General features: G+C 39.6%; 2 non-coding genes across 2 annotated transcripts; one reads left to right on the plus strand and one right to left on the minus strand.

The window, feature by feature from the left end:
• Positions 1 to 3,928: 3,928 nt before the first annotated feature.
• On the minus strand, positions 3,929 to 4,001 carry TRNAR-CCG. Its single transcript has one exon. It is a non-coding gene; the product is annotated as a tRNA-Arg (tRNA).
• A 3,638-nt stretch (positions 4,002 to 7,639) lies between these two features.
• TRNAA-AGC lies at positions 7,640 to 7,711 on the plus strand. Its single transcript has one exon. It is a non-coding gene; the product is annotated as a tRNA-Ala (tRNA).
• The last annotated feature ends 4,527 nt before the right edge of the window (positions 7,712 to 12,238 follow it).

The following is a 12,238-nucleotide window of genomic DNA, read 5'->3' on the forward strand; positions in this document are numbered from 1 at the left end:
TATTGACTAGCATAAAACCAAGTCTAAGATTTTTAAAGTGAAGTTAAAAGTTCAACTAAATTATAGATAACTCCAGCTGAAATTAAAAAAAAAAAAGATACTTTAAAAAAATGTGGAATACCCAATACAGAAAGTAGGTCCAAAGGTGACCAAACTATAACCACTACAACACAGGCCTATTGATGAGTGGATATACAGTCTCTTTGTATCCATGATGTTCCAGGACCACCAGCAGATGCCAAAGTCCATGGATACTTGAGTCTCATATAAAGTGGCATAGTTATTTGCTTATAGCCTACACATATTCTCTTGTATACTTTTAAATCATCTCTTGATTAAATACCTAGTACAGCATAAATGCTATGTAAATAGTTGGTGGTGCATGGTAAATTCAAGTTTTCCTGTTTGGAACTTCCTGGAATATTTTTTCTGAATATTTTTGATGAGTTGTTATAATCTGTGGCTGCAGAACCTGCAGGTATGGAGGTCTGACTGTAAATGAGATGAACTGTGGTTTACTGTCAGAGGTTCCTAGGAATGTCATAGTACAAGTCTGACTTCTCTATGAAATTTACTAGAGAAGTCAGTTAACTCATCAGCTCTAGTATCCTTCAATTTCTTATAAATGATATAAAAAGGTAGCACTTGAAATGACAGTATTCCTATTTTAACCCAACTTCATACATTTTTATTACAGATATCTCCATTTCATGGAATGTGAAGTGAGAAGCAAACTGTATTTCACCACTTAAAATATCATGCCCTTGGAATAAGTGTAAATCTATGGCTGATTCATATCAATGTATGACAAAACCCACTGAAATGTTGTGAAGTAATTAGCCTCCAACTAATAAAAAAATTAAAAAAAATAATAAATAAGAATGGCACCCCAAAAAAATAAATAAATAAATAAATAAAAGAAATGAGAAACAAACAAACAAAAAAAAATATCATGCCCTTCTTCAGGATGATAAAGAATGTTTATGGAAAAAACTACAGCTAACATCATTCTCAAGGAATTAGAGAAGAAAAATAATCAAAGCCATTCAAATGGAAAAGATAGAAGTAATACTGTCTCTATTTACAGATGGCAATATCATGACAGGATCACAAGAAAACTTCTACAACTGATAGATGAATTCAGCAAAGTTGCAGAGTATAAGATCAGCATACAAAGTCAGTTGTGTTTCTATATCAGCAATGAACAAACCGAAAAGAAAATTATGAAAGCAACTTCAATTATAGTAGCACATAAGGAATAAAATACCCACGAATGGATTTAACCAATGAAATGAAAGACTTGTACACCGAAATCTACAAAACATTGCTGACAGAAATTAAAGAAGCCTCAAATAAGTGGAAAGAAGTTCCAAGTTCCTAAATAGGAAGATTTAATACTGTTAAGATGTTAATACTATCCAAAGTGATTTACAGATTCAATTTCATTTCTATCAAATTTCCAGCAACTTTTTTTACAGAAAAGAAAAAGCCATTCTTCAAATTCATACCAAATTGCAATATTAACAAACAAACAAAAATCTTAAAAAAGAAGAACAAAGGTGGAGAACTCAGATTTCCTCAATTAAAAACTCAGTATAAAGCGATAGTAACCAACATAATATGGTAGTGGCATAAAGATGGACATATAATGCAATTGAGAATCCAGAAATCAACCCATACATTTATAGCCAACTGGTTTTTTAAAGAATATTTATTTATTTATTGCAAAAAAAAAGTCTTAACCATTGTAAGTGTACTGTTCAGTAGTTTTAGGAATATTCATATTGCTGTGGAACAGATCTCTAGAACCCTTATCTTGCAAAATTGAAATTCTGTACCCATTAAACAGCTGTCATTTTTACCTCACTCCCATAAAATGGTAATCACCATTCTACTTGTTTCTATGAATTTGATTATTTCATATACTCTATGATGGAATAGGATTTAAGTTTTTCAGGCTGCAAGAAAATTTGAACATAACATAGTTCCTGTCTGACAGGGCCCTCTTTAATGTACAATGTGCATCTGTACAAAGATAGGAATGTCTTAGACCTGCTGCTTCCTTCAAACACATAGATCTGGACTATGTATCTTTGGCAAACTAAAGAGCCTCTTGGTTAAAGTGAAAGAGGAGAGTGAAAAAGTTGGCTTAAAACTCACCATTCAGAAAACTAAGATCATGGCATCCGGTCCCACCACTTCATGGCAAATAGAATGGAGAAACAGTGGAAACAGTGGCAAACTTTTATTTTAGGGGGCTCCAAAATCACTGTAGACGGTGACTGCAGCCATGAAATTAAAAGACACTGGTTCCTTGGAAGAAAAATTATGACCAACCTAGACAGCTTATTAAAAAGCAGAGACATTACTTTGCCAACAAAGGTCCATCTGGTCAAAGCTTAGGTTTTCCCAGTAGTCATGTATGGATGTGAGAGTTGGACTATAAAGAAAGCTGAGCACTAAAGAATTGATGCTTTTGAACTGTGGTGTTGGAGAAGACTCTTAGGAGTCCCTTGGAGACTTGGAGACTTGGAGCAAGGAGATCCAACCAGTCTATCCTAAAGGAAATCAGTCCTGAATATTCATTGGAAGGACTGATGCTGAAGCTGAAACTCCAGTACTTTGACCACCTGATGCGAAAAACTGACTCATTTGAAAAGACCCTGATGCTGGGAAAGATTGAAGGTGGGAAGAGAAGGGGATGACAGAGGATGAGATGGTTGGATGGCATCACCAACTTGATGAACGTGAGTTCGAGTCAACTCCGGGAGTTGGTGATGGACAGGGAAGCCTGGTGTGCTGCAGTCCATGGGGTCGCAAAGAGTCGGACACACCTGAGCGACTGAATTGAACTGAACTGAACACTTGTGTCAGTGGGATCATACAATATTTGTCTTTTCGCGACTGGCTTATTTCACTTTGAATAATGTCCTCAAGGTCTATTTCTTTTGTTTATTTAAGACAGTAATATTCCATGGTATGTACTACATTTTATTCATCCATTTATCCTTCTAAGGATATTTAGGTTCATTCTACCTCTTGGCTATTGTGAATAATGCTGCTATGAACATGGGTGCACATATCTGTTTTGATACTCTACTTTCAAATCTTTTGAATATATACCCAGAAGTGGAGTTTGCTGGATCATACCATAGTTCTGTTTTTAAATTATTTGAAGACCCTCCCTGCTGTTAAGTTCCATTTGTGGCATTTACGCTCTTGCTAAAAACTAAAGGTCTCATGACTACATAGAAGTTGCTCCAGAGGACAGTTCAATTGGAATAAAAGCCTTTGGCGGCTTCTGCCTTTATGCTTTTCTAAAGGGAGGAGGTAGAGGCAATTATGTTTATGGTAGCTAAAGAAAATCTGGAGAACATCTATTTCAAACCATTCAGAGCTACAATGATAGAAATCCTAGTCAGATATTTGTTTCCAGAAATTTAACTCACCATTTCCCCATTTAGTTGATTTTTAAATTGATCCCTCCCCCCTCAAAAGTTCAGTATTTCAACTTTGTAAAAACCAAGTGCCTTCATATTCTCAGCGAGTTAGCACTATTATTCCTTAAGCCAGGAATAACAAAATTCTGTCTAAAGAAGCCCCCATCCCTAATTTTTTATTTCAGCCTCTAAATTATTTCTCTCATAGGACGTGAAAAAAGTTTCAGTTATTTTGTTTCTGTTTATTTCATTTGTCGGGTTCAGTAGAAAGTAAGCTCCTTGAGGACACATGCTATTCCCTCCTCGTTCATGCGTAAAGCACTCGTCAAACATCAGGCCTCCAGTATATAATTGTTAAATAAGAATGAATTGATCGATTAATTGATTGAACTCACAACCGGGCAACGGCATCAAGAGGTGAGAGGAAGCAAATCAGATTTTAAGCCTCTCCAACCTGGCAGGGAATCAGACCGGCAAATGGAAAAAAGCGACCACGAAGGGACTCGAACCCTCAATCTTCTGATCCGGAATCAGACGCCTTATCCATTAGGCCACGCGGCCAACTGTGGGAGACCCTTCTCACGTAAAGTACAAAAGTTATGTAGACAGGGGTGGGCGGGGGGCCTTTCTACTGAATGAATTGAGCTGAACTGAAGCGGAAGAAGGAATGCATCTTTTTTTTTTTCAGAGATCTAGGTAATGGTCAGGCTTACTTGCTCCAGATTTCACCTTCACACATTCTGTCTAAATCAACTCTGTCCCTCTCCTTTGCCTCCACTACTATGACTGCTTAACAGATTTTTCTTCCCCTCATTATATTTAGAAATCACAGTATTTGCATTGCATAAAAAGAACTTTAGAGTTTAAAACCTTAGTATTTACATTTCAGAGAGGTAAAAAAGAAATGGAGGCAGATATAAAGCTCAACAAGCTACAGACATGCCATTTTCAGTTCTGTTATGGATGATACTGCAGAAACAAAACCATTTTGAGACATGATTTTAAGAAAAGAGCAATTTAGAGTTTGTGATTCCATTAATAATCGTTTGGCCAAGAGTGAAAATACAGACTGAAGGAATCTCAATACTCTCTAACAAACAAATTTAGAAATTTAAAGGCAAACTATTGATGCTAGCTGGAAATGAGTTTTGCACAAGTTGCACTCTTTGGAAACAGGTGACTATATTCCAGAGGAGAAAACAAACTTTTGAAGTCTAAACTCCTTAGTGGATCTCTTGGATTTTCATCTTGGCATCCATTCCATTTGCAAGCAAAATTTGATCTCCCGAACTCAATTTTGTTCCTTTTTTTGGGTACTTTTTATTCCTTCCTTCTCTTCATTGTTCAAGTCTTTAATTCATTTTTAAAATTTAGATTTTTTATCATAGTGTCACTCACTCAGTCCTGTTCAACTCTTCGAGACCCCATGGACTGTAGCCCACCAGGCTCCTCTCTCCATGGAATTCTCCAGGCAAGAATACTGGAATGGGTCTCCATTCCCTTCTACAGGGAGCTTCCCCCAGGGATCAAACCTGGGTCTCTTGCACTGCAGGCAGATCCTTACCCTTGAGCTAGGGAAGCCCTTAACATTAAAAGCAACTGAATTATATCTTTTTGGTGCACTGCAGCAGGAATCTTTAGTTCCCTGACCAGCTATGCCTCCCTTCCCCCTCCCTTCTACCCTCTCCTCCCAGGAAGCTTGGAGTCCTCCCTGGAGGACTACCAGGGAGATTCCTGTGTGTCTTTTTTTATGCCAATACCTTATCATACTGTTTTGTTTACCATAGCTTTGAAAGACCCACTCCTCAGCAGTCTTCCTCCCACCTTTCTGTCTCCTGCTAGTGGGTGCCCTCTTTTCCCTTCTTCTTTTCTCCTCCTCCTGTATTAACTTTTCCAGGATCCCAGTTCATGTCAGTTTCTGTTCCTAGAGTTTCAGGTCCAGTTGTTCCCAAACTAGTTTGTTTAAGTTTGTTTATCAGATTCAATTGAGGGACATTTATAATTTTTAAAAGTTTATTGAAGTATACAGTTGATTTACAATGCTAATTTCTCCTGTACAGCAAAATGATTCATTTATACATATATATACACATTCTTTTTTTATATTCTTCTCCATTATGGTTTACTACAGAACATTGAATATAGTTTCCTGGGCTGTACAGTAGGACCTTGATGTTTACCCATTCTATATAGAATAGTCTGCACCTGGTGGTGGTGGTTTAGTTGCTAAGTCATGTCCGATTCTTGAGACCCCATGGACTATAGTCAGGCTCATCTGTCCATGGAATTTTCCAGGCAAGAATACTGGAGTGGGTTGCCATTTTCTTCTTCAAATCTGCATGTGCAGATCTCAAACTCCCAATCCCTCCCCGCTCCCCCATAAGTCTCTTCTCTATTTCTGTGAGTCTGTTTCTGTTTCATGGATACGTTTGTGTGTCATATTTTAGTTTCCATATATCATAGGTGATATCGTATGATATTTGTCCTTCACTCTCTTACTTACTTCAATTAACATGATAACCTCTAGGTCCATCCATGCTGCTGCAAATGGCTTTCTTTATTTCTCTTTTATGGCTGAGAGAGATTCCATTGTATATATGCACCATATCTTCTTTACCCATTCATCTGTCCATGGACATTTAGAATGCTTCCATGTCTTGGCTATTGTAAATAGGGATGCAATGAACCTAGGGGTGCATGTATCTTTTTGAAACATAGTTTTGTCTGGGTATATGCTCAGAAGTGGCATTGCTGGATCCAATGACAACTCTGTTTTAGGTTTTTGAGAAACCAACATACTGTTTTCCATAGTGGCTGCACCAAGTTACATTCCCACCAACAGTGTAGGAGGTTCCCTTTTTCAGTTGAATAACATAAGAACCCAAGATTCTGAGAGCACTCAGCATCTAGAGAGTGGGGCCCAGAAATCCACAGCTTTATTCAGTTCCTCCAGGTGATTTTCCATCTTTATGGATCCGCCCGACAATCACCTCCTCCGCTCGCCACCCCCCACCCCCCCACCCAGTGTTGTCTAAAAAGCATTCATATGTCCCTTTAGCCTCTCTGAGAGTCGCCTGTGGCCCAGGCATTGTATACACAAAGGCAGGAGGAGAAGGGGAAGACGAGATGGCTGGATGGTATCACAGACTCGATGGACAGGCGTTTGAGCAAGCTCCGGGAGATGGTGAAGGACAGGGAAGCCTGGTGTGCTGCAGTCCACTGGGTCGCAAAGAGTCGGACACGACTGAGCGACTGAACACTAAAATCCGATGACCCCCGCAAGTCCTCTGGGGCTCGGCCGGGTCGGATCCGCCAGGACGGCCAGATCCGGAGTTGGGGAGGAGCCGAAAGGGAGGTGGTGATGTCAGGTCTCCAAGAGTCCACAGGAGTGAGAATCAGAAGAAAGCTTAGATGGAAAATGATTTAGTATTTGCTCCCAATACTCATTTCTGGGTTGACCCTGGTACCCAAAATCAGAGAACGGCGGGAAGCGCCTGAGGGTTGCCCCTCAGAGGGCAAGGGGTCTACCTACTGCGGGCACCTGGAGGGTTTATACAGTTGAATCATTTTGCGGATCAAGCCTGCGCCTTAAAACGCCTTTCTTCTGGGTAGAGTTCAGTTTCGAAAGGGGGCGCTCTAAGGCTGCTCTGTTTCTTTCTCTCCTCTTCCTCGCGCACGTCTCGGTAGTTCTCGAGACCTGAGGTTCAGAGCCCGGGAGACGCACCCACCATGCGTGTCCCCGACTCAGTCTTGACGAGGGAGCTTACTCGAATGAGGGAAGCGACCGACGCGGGCCTGTCACACTTGCCTCCCAGTCTTCTCGCCTACCTGGACCTAAATCCCCACGGCGCCGTTTAGGGTTTCTTTTTATCCTCCGGCATTATACTTTCGATTTTCTGTCAACCTATTTAAGCAGAAGTCTTATCCCAGACCTCTCCCTGGGGGCGGGCAGTCAGGAGCTCCCCCTTCGCCACAGGCAGGTGGCCGTCGAGCTGGTGTCCCAGAGGGTGACCCGTAGTGAGAGAGCTCAGGACCAGACGGGACTTTAGGTATAGTATTTAGTTTTCGTTCTTATAGCCTAGTTACAAGACAGTATTCAGTAGAGAAAGTTCAAAGATTGAATTTCATGAGGTAAAATTTCTTTTGCGGAAGATGTATTGACAGGTCATAGGAATAATTCTGAGAGGAGCTAGGAGGGAGGGGGTGTAGCTCAGTGGTAGAGCGCGTGCTTAGCATGCACGAGGCCCCGGGTTCAATCCCCGGCACCTCCAGTTTTCTCGAGAGGTGTGGAATTAGTTTTGGGCTGTAACAGCGCTAGACGCATCCTCGTTTGCTAAGAACATCCACCGCCTGCCCTCTTTTCTGGTTCTTTCGTTCTCTTTCAGGTCTTTTAAGTCCCACAAAAAACAAGAACTAATTTGTTTTTAATATGGACCCATTTTTGCCCTAGGGCCTTAACATCACAGTGGGTAGCTGAGTCAGCTGGCAAAAGACATGATTAAAGAGGCTGAGGGAGTAAAGCCGCTTAGGACTGCGGAAACCGAAAAACAAGCGAGGTACCAAATTAACAAGTCCAATTACAATAGTTACATTTCGCAGTATCATCTAAGAGCAAGAAACACAGAAAGCAGAAAAAATATGAGCGAATGTGAAGTCCACAGGAAATTTTCTTTAGATCCCTTCGTTTTCTGGGCGGTTTCTGGGTCAAGGAATAGGTTTGTTGAGAGGAAGGAAAGCTTTCCTTTATTTTCCCCTACCACTCTTTCCCCATTACAGCCTCCCCTTCTTTCCCCGCTCCCTTTTTCCGTTTTTATATTTTGTATGCGTTTCTTTAACTCATTGTTCCTGAGTAACTTTTAAATTATAATATAAGCTTCATATCTAGATAGAGTTCTTATTGTGTTAAATAAGTTCTGCCCTTTTTACCTGATGAAGTAAAATGTGAAACATATTTAATTTTTTTTAAATGTGGACAACTGAATGAAATTTATTTGTAAATATCCAAACAGTTTTTGAGATAAAGGACTGAAGCCTTGCCATAACTTCAGTGTTTTTTTTTTTCTTTTTTTTGGAAGGGGAGGTATGATAAATACAGATAGAAAAGATTCAGCTACCCAAAGAGTTTATTGGTAGGTATTCCTAATAATAACTTTGAGAGTTTGGAGGAATTCGTCCTTGCCGTTGTAAATGCTTTCCTGTACATGATGAAAGCATCAGAGTTCTGGAGAATGACTTAGGTGCCACCAAATGGTCATCTTGGGGACACCAAAATCCGTTGCTATGTATGAGAGTTCTGAGATGGCCAAAATTTCCCTGTAATGGTAGATTGTTGTTTTTGAATATGTCCTTCTAGATTCTTAAAATCATGTTTCTTGGCATTTTTCTTTAGCTTCAAAATTCTGCCTTTAGAGTAGGATTCAGTATTCATGAAGTGAAGTGAAGTGAAGTCGCTCAGTCGTGTCCGACTCTTTGCGACCCCATGGACTGTAGCCTACCACACTCCTCCTGCTATGGGATTTTCCAGCCAAGAGTACTGGAGTGGGTTGACATTTCCTTCTCCAGTCAGTATTCATAACTGAACTAATTTTCCTCTAAGAAATCTTTAGCATTTTCCTTTCTTGAGGAGAGAGCCATGCCTTCTTTCAGTTCCTTGACCAGGGATTGAATCCAGGCCATGGCAGTGAAAGTCTAGAATCCTAACCCCTAGGCAGCCAGGGAACTCTCAATATTTTCCAATTTTTAATTGAGGTTGCCAAGACAAATAAAAATCTCCATGTTTCTATATTGTAGCATTCCAAACTCACAAAAAGCCGAGATTATATGTACTCTCAGTGTAGATGTTACCTCCTAAATCTTTACCAAAGATCCTCACATTAGAACTATTAATGCAGTCATCTGAGTAGATGTTGGCAAAGGGGTAGCTTCCTTTACAGAGTGTTAAGAAGTTACTGTGTCTCCAGCACAGTATACCTTGAATTTTTGAAGATATAGACCATCAACAAATCAGAGTTGTCTAGGAGGAACATTAGTCAGCTATGGAAGTAGGGATATAGGCCCCCTTTCTCTACCTGACAGAGGGCTCAGAGGAGACTCATTAATAGAGTTATATCAATAGATAACTCTGGTGGTCTCAGTCTGCTTCATCAGCTTTTGAATACACACATATCTCACCTCACCAGACCTCCTGCCTCTGAAATGTTTAGCAGTCAGCCTAGACAACTGCCTCCTCGGGCCTGCATCTTTTTTGGATTCTGTTTTAGAATTTCCACATTGGTAGGTTCTTGCTCACATGATCCATGTCTTTTCAAAGCTTACAAAAACTGCTGAGACAAGCAACTGTGCCCACGTGAGAAGAACCATCGGTTCTAAGTAAACATGACTGCTTGGTCTCTGGGACAGTGAAGTGAGAGTATATTAAAAGCAGTTCCCCACTTTAAATCATGCTTCCGGGCAAAAGCCTCAAGAGGACCTCTTGGGATTTAAACCAGAATCTCCTTTCAGTTTTTAACCAGAAAATAAAAAGGCAACAGAACTCTTACCACCTATGAATATTTTCTGTCTCTCTCTCTCTCTTTTTTTTTTTTTTTGGTTGAAAACAGCTACCTCGTACCAAAAACAGCACATGGCATCAATAATTTCTCTCTCTCCTCAACCAAATTATTTTGACTTCTATTCTCATTCCTGATTTTCAATAGATTTAATGTTTATTAGAATGAGAGGGGCTTATTTTAGAATACATGAGGATTCTGTTATAGATGCTGCAACTGATTGAGATGGACATGCTTTGATTTCCTTCTCGTTTCCCTTTGTGTATATTTTATAGCTGTTTTCTTTGTGGTTACCAATGCAATTACATAAAACTTCTAAAAGTTATAATAATCTTTGCTCTCTCCTACTTTGTTATTGATGACATAAAATATCTTTTATACGGTGTGATCATTAACTTAGAGTTATAATTAAGTTTTATGCTTTTTAAATTCTATACCAGATTTAAAGATGATTTACACACCTACATTACAATTTTACAGGATTCTATATTTATCTGTCTGTTTTCCTTTACCAAGAAGTTGTATATTTTTCTTCAGTTTTGTATTGCTGTTCATCAGCTTCTTGCTTCAACTTGAAGGATTCCCTTCAGCCTTTCAGCTGGGGGCAGACAGTAGCATACTTCTTTCTGAGTAACACTCCTGTTATAGTAGCTGGGTGCTGGGCACGAGGCAACACCTTAGGTCTTCTTGGCATCTCTCTCCTGGCCTGGAACCTCTGTCTCATGATGGGCGTGAAGGGGCCCCAGTATTTTCAGGACATGATAAAATAGAATCTGTTTTCCATGAGTGGAAAGATGAGAGCCCTCACCTCTTGGCTGCACTTTTCCAGGACTTAGTGTCTGCAAGAAGGAGCTGAGGGTGTGATTAGAAATGGAGGAAAGAAAAAAAAAAAGAAAGAAAGAAATGGAGGAAAGATACTAGAGCTTTCCAAATGGAAATGGGTTGGGGGAGTGGGAACTTTGTTTCCTTGGCTGTATAGTTTGGAGTAGAATTTCTGTCAGCTTGGCCTGGGAAGAGAGAGGGAGGGAGTAGGTTGTGATTCAGATGACACAGATTCTCATTGTTATTACTGAACTTTAGTATGTTTTCTTGAATTAACCTTTCTTAATATGACATATGCCCTTAGAACCATTTCCGGATAATTTATAAAATTTCCACAATTTCTCTGATGAGCACATGGAGTTCTTCCTGCTGCCATGCTTCTGAGTTGTGTTTTTTTTTTTAATTTATTTCTGAGTTTTTAATTAACCAGATTTACCTTACATCTGTATCTCCTTTCAAATAATGCCTCATCTTAGTTTCTGGTGGCTCCTGGCAATCCTTGGATTGTAGCTGCATCACGCTAATCTCTGCCTCCATCATCATATGACCTTCATCCCTCTGTATCTCTGTCTCTGCACATTCTCCTCTTGTAAGGACATCAGTCATTGGATTTAGGAACTCATCCTAATCCAATATGATGTCTTTTAAACCAATTATATCTTTAAAGACACTATTTCTAAATAAGGTCACATTTTCAGGTTCCAAGTGGACATGAATTTTTGCTGGACATTATTCAATCCTCTACAGTGTTGAATATATGTTGACTTTTGTCAATGCCTATTGTGCAACTATGGAGATGATCATGTATGGTTTTTCTCCTTATGTTTATTAATTTGATGGATTATATTACTGTTGTCAAAGATAAACCAGAGCTGGACAGTAGATAAGAGGTAAAAATGATTTCATTCAGGAATATTGTGATAGGAGAAAAGGCCTCAGTACAGAAATAGAATCAATTTCAAATACAGCATAGGCAAGTGGGAATTTATAGCTAAGAAGCAGGGGAGGGTGGGTGAGGGTCAGTGGATAGAAAATTACTTAAGAGGAAACATCTGAGGTAAGGCAGAATTCTGGCTAAACCAACCAAACAGGATTCCTGCTGAAAGCAGTCCAAGGTGATCAGACATTACCTAGGGGATGGTAGAGGATGAGGAACACAATTAGATATCAAGGGTAACCAGATATACAAATAGAGGATTCTAGCCAAACCAACCTAACAGGATTCTTGCTAAAAGTGAACAACACAGAGAAGAAAACAGAAATCCAAAAGTCAAGTTCTATGAGGAAAAGAGTTCAGGGAATCCTGAGTAGAGATTGGTAAAGGAGAGAATCTTTGTTAATGTCTTCCTTGATAATGAGTGATCTTTGCATTTCTGGAATAAACCCCACTTGGACATTCTGTATTATATGAAATTAGACTATATTTTT

This window comes from Cervus elaphus, chromosome 7, assembly GCF_910594005.1.
Source record: "Cervus elaphus chromosome 7, mCerEla1.1, whole genome shotgun sequence".
Classification (NCBI taxonomy): Eukaryota; Metazoa; Chordata; class Mammalia; order Artiodactyla; family Cervidae; genus Cervus; species Cervus elaphus.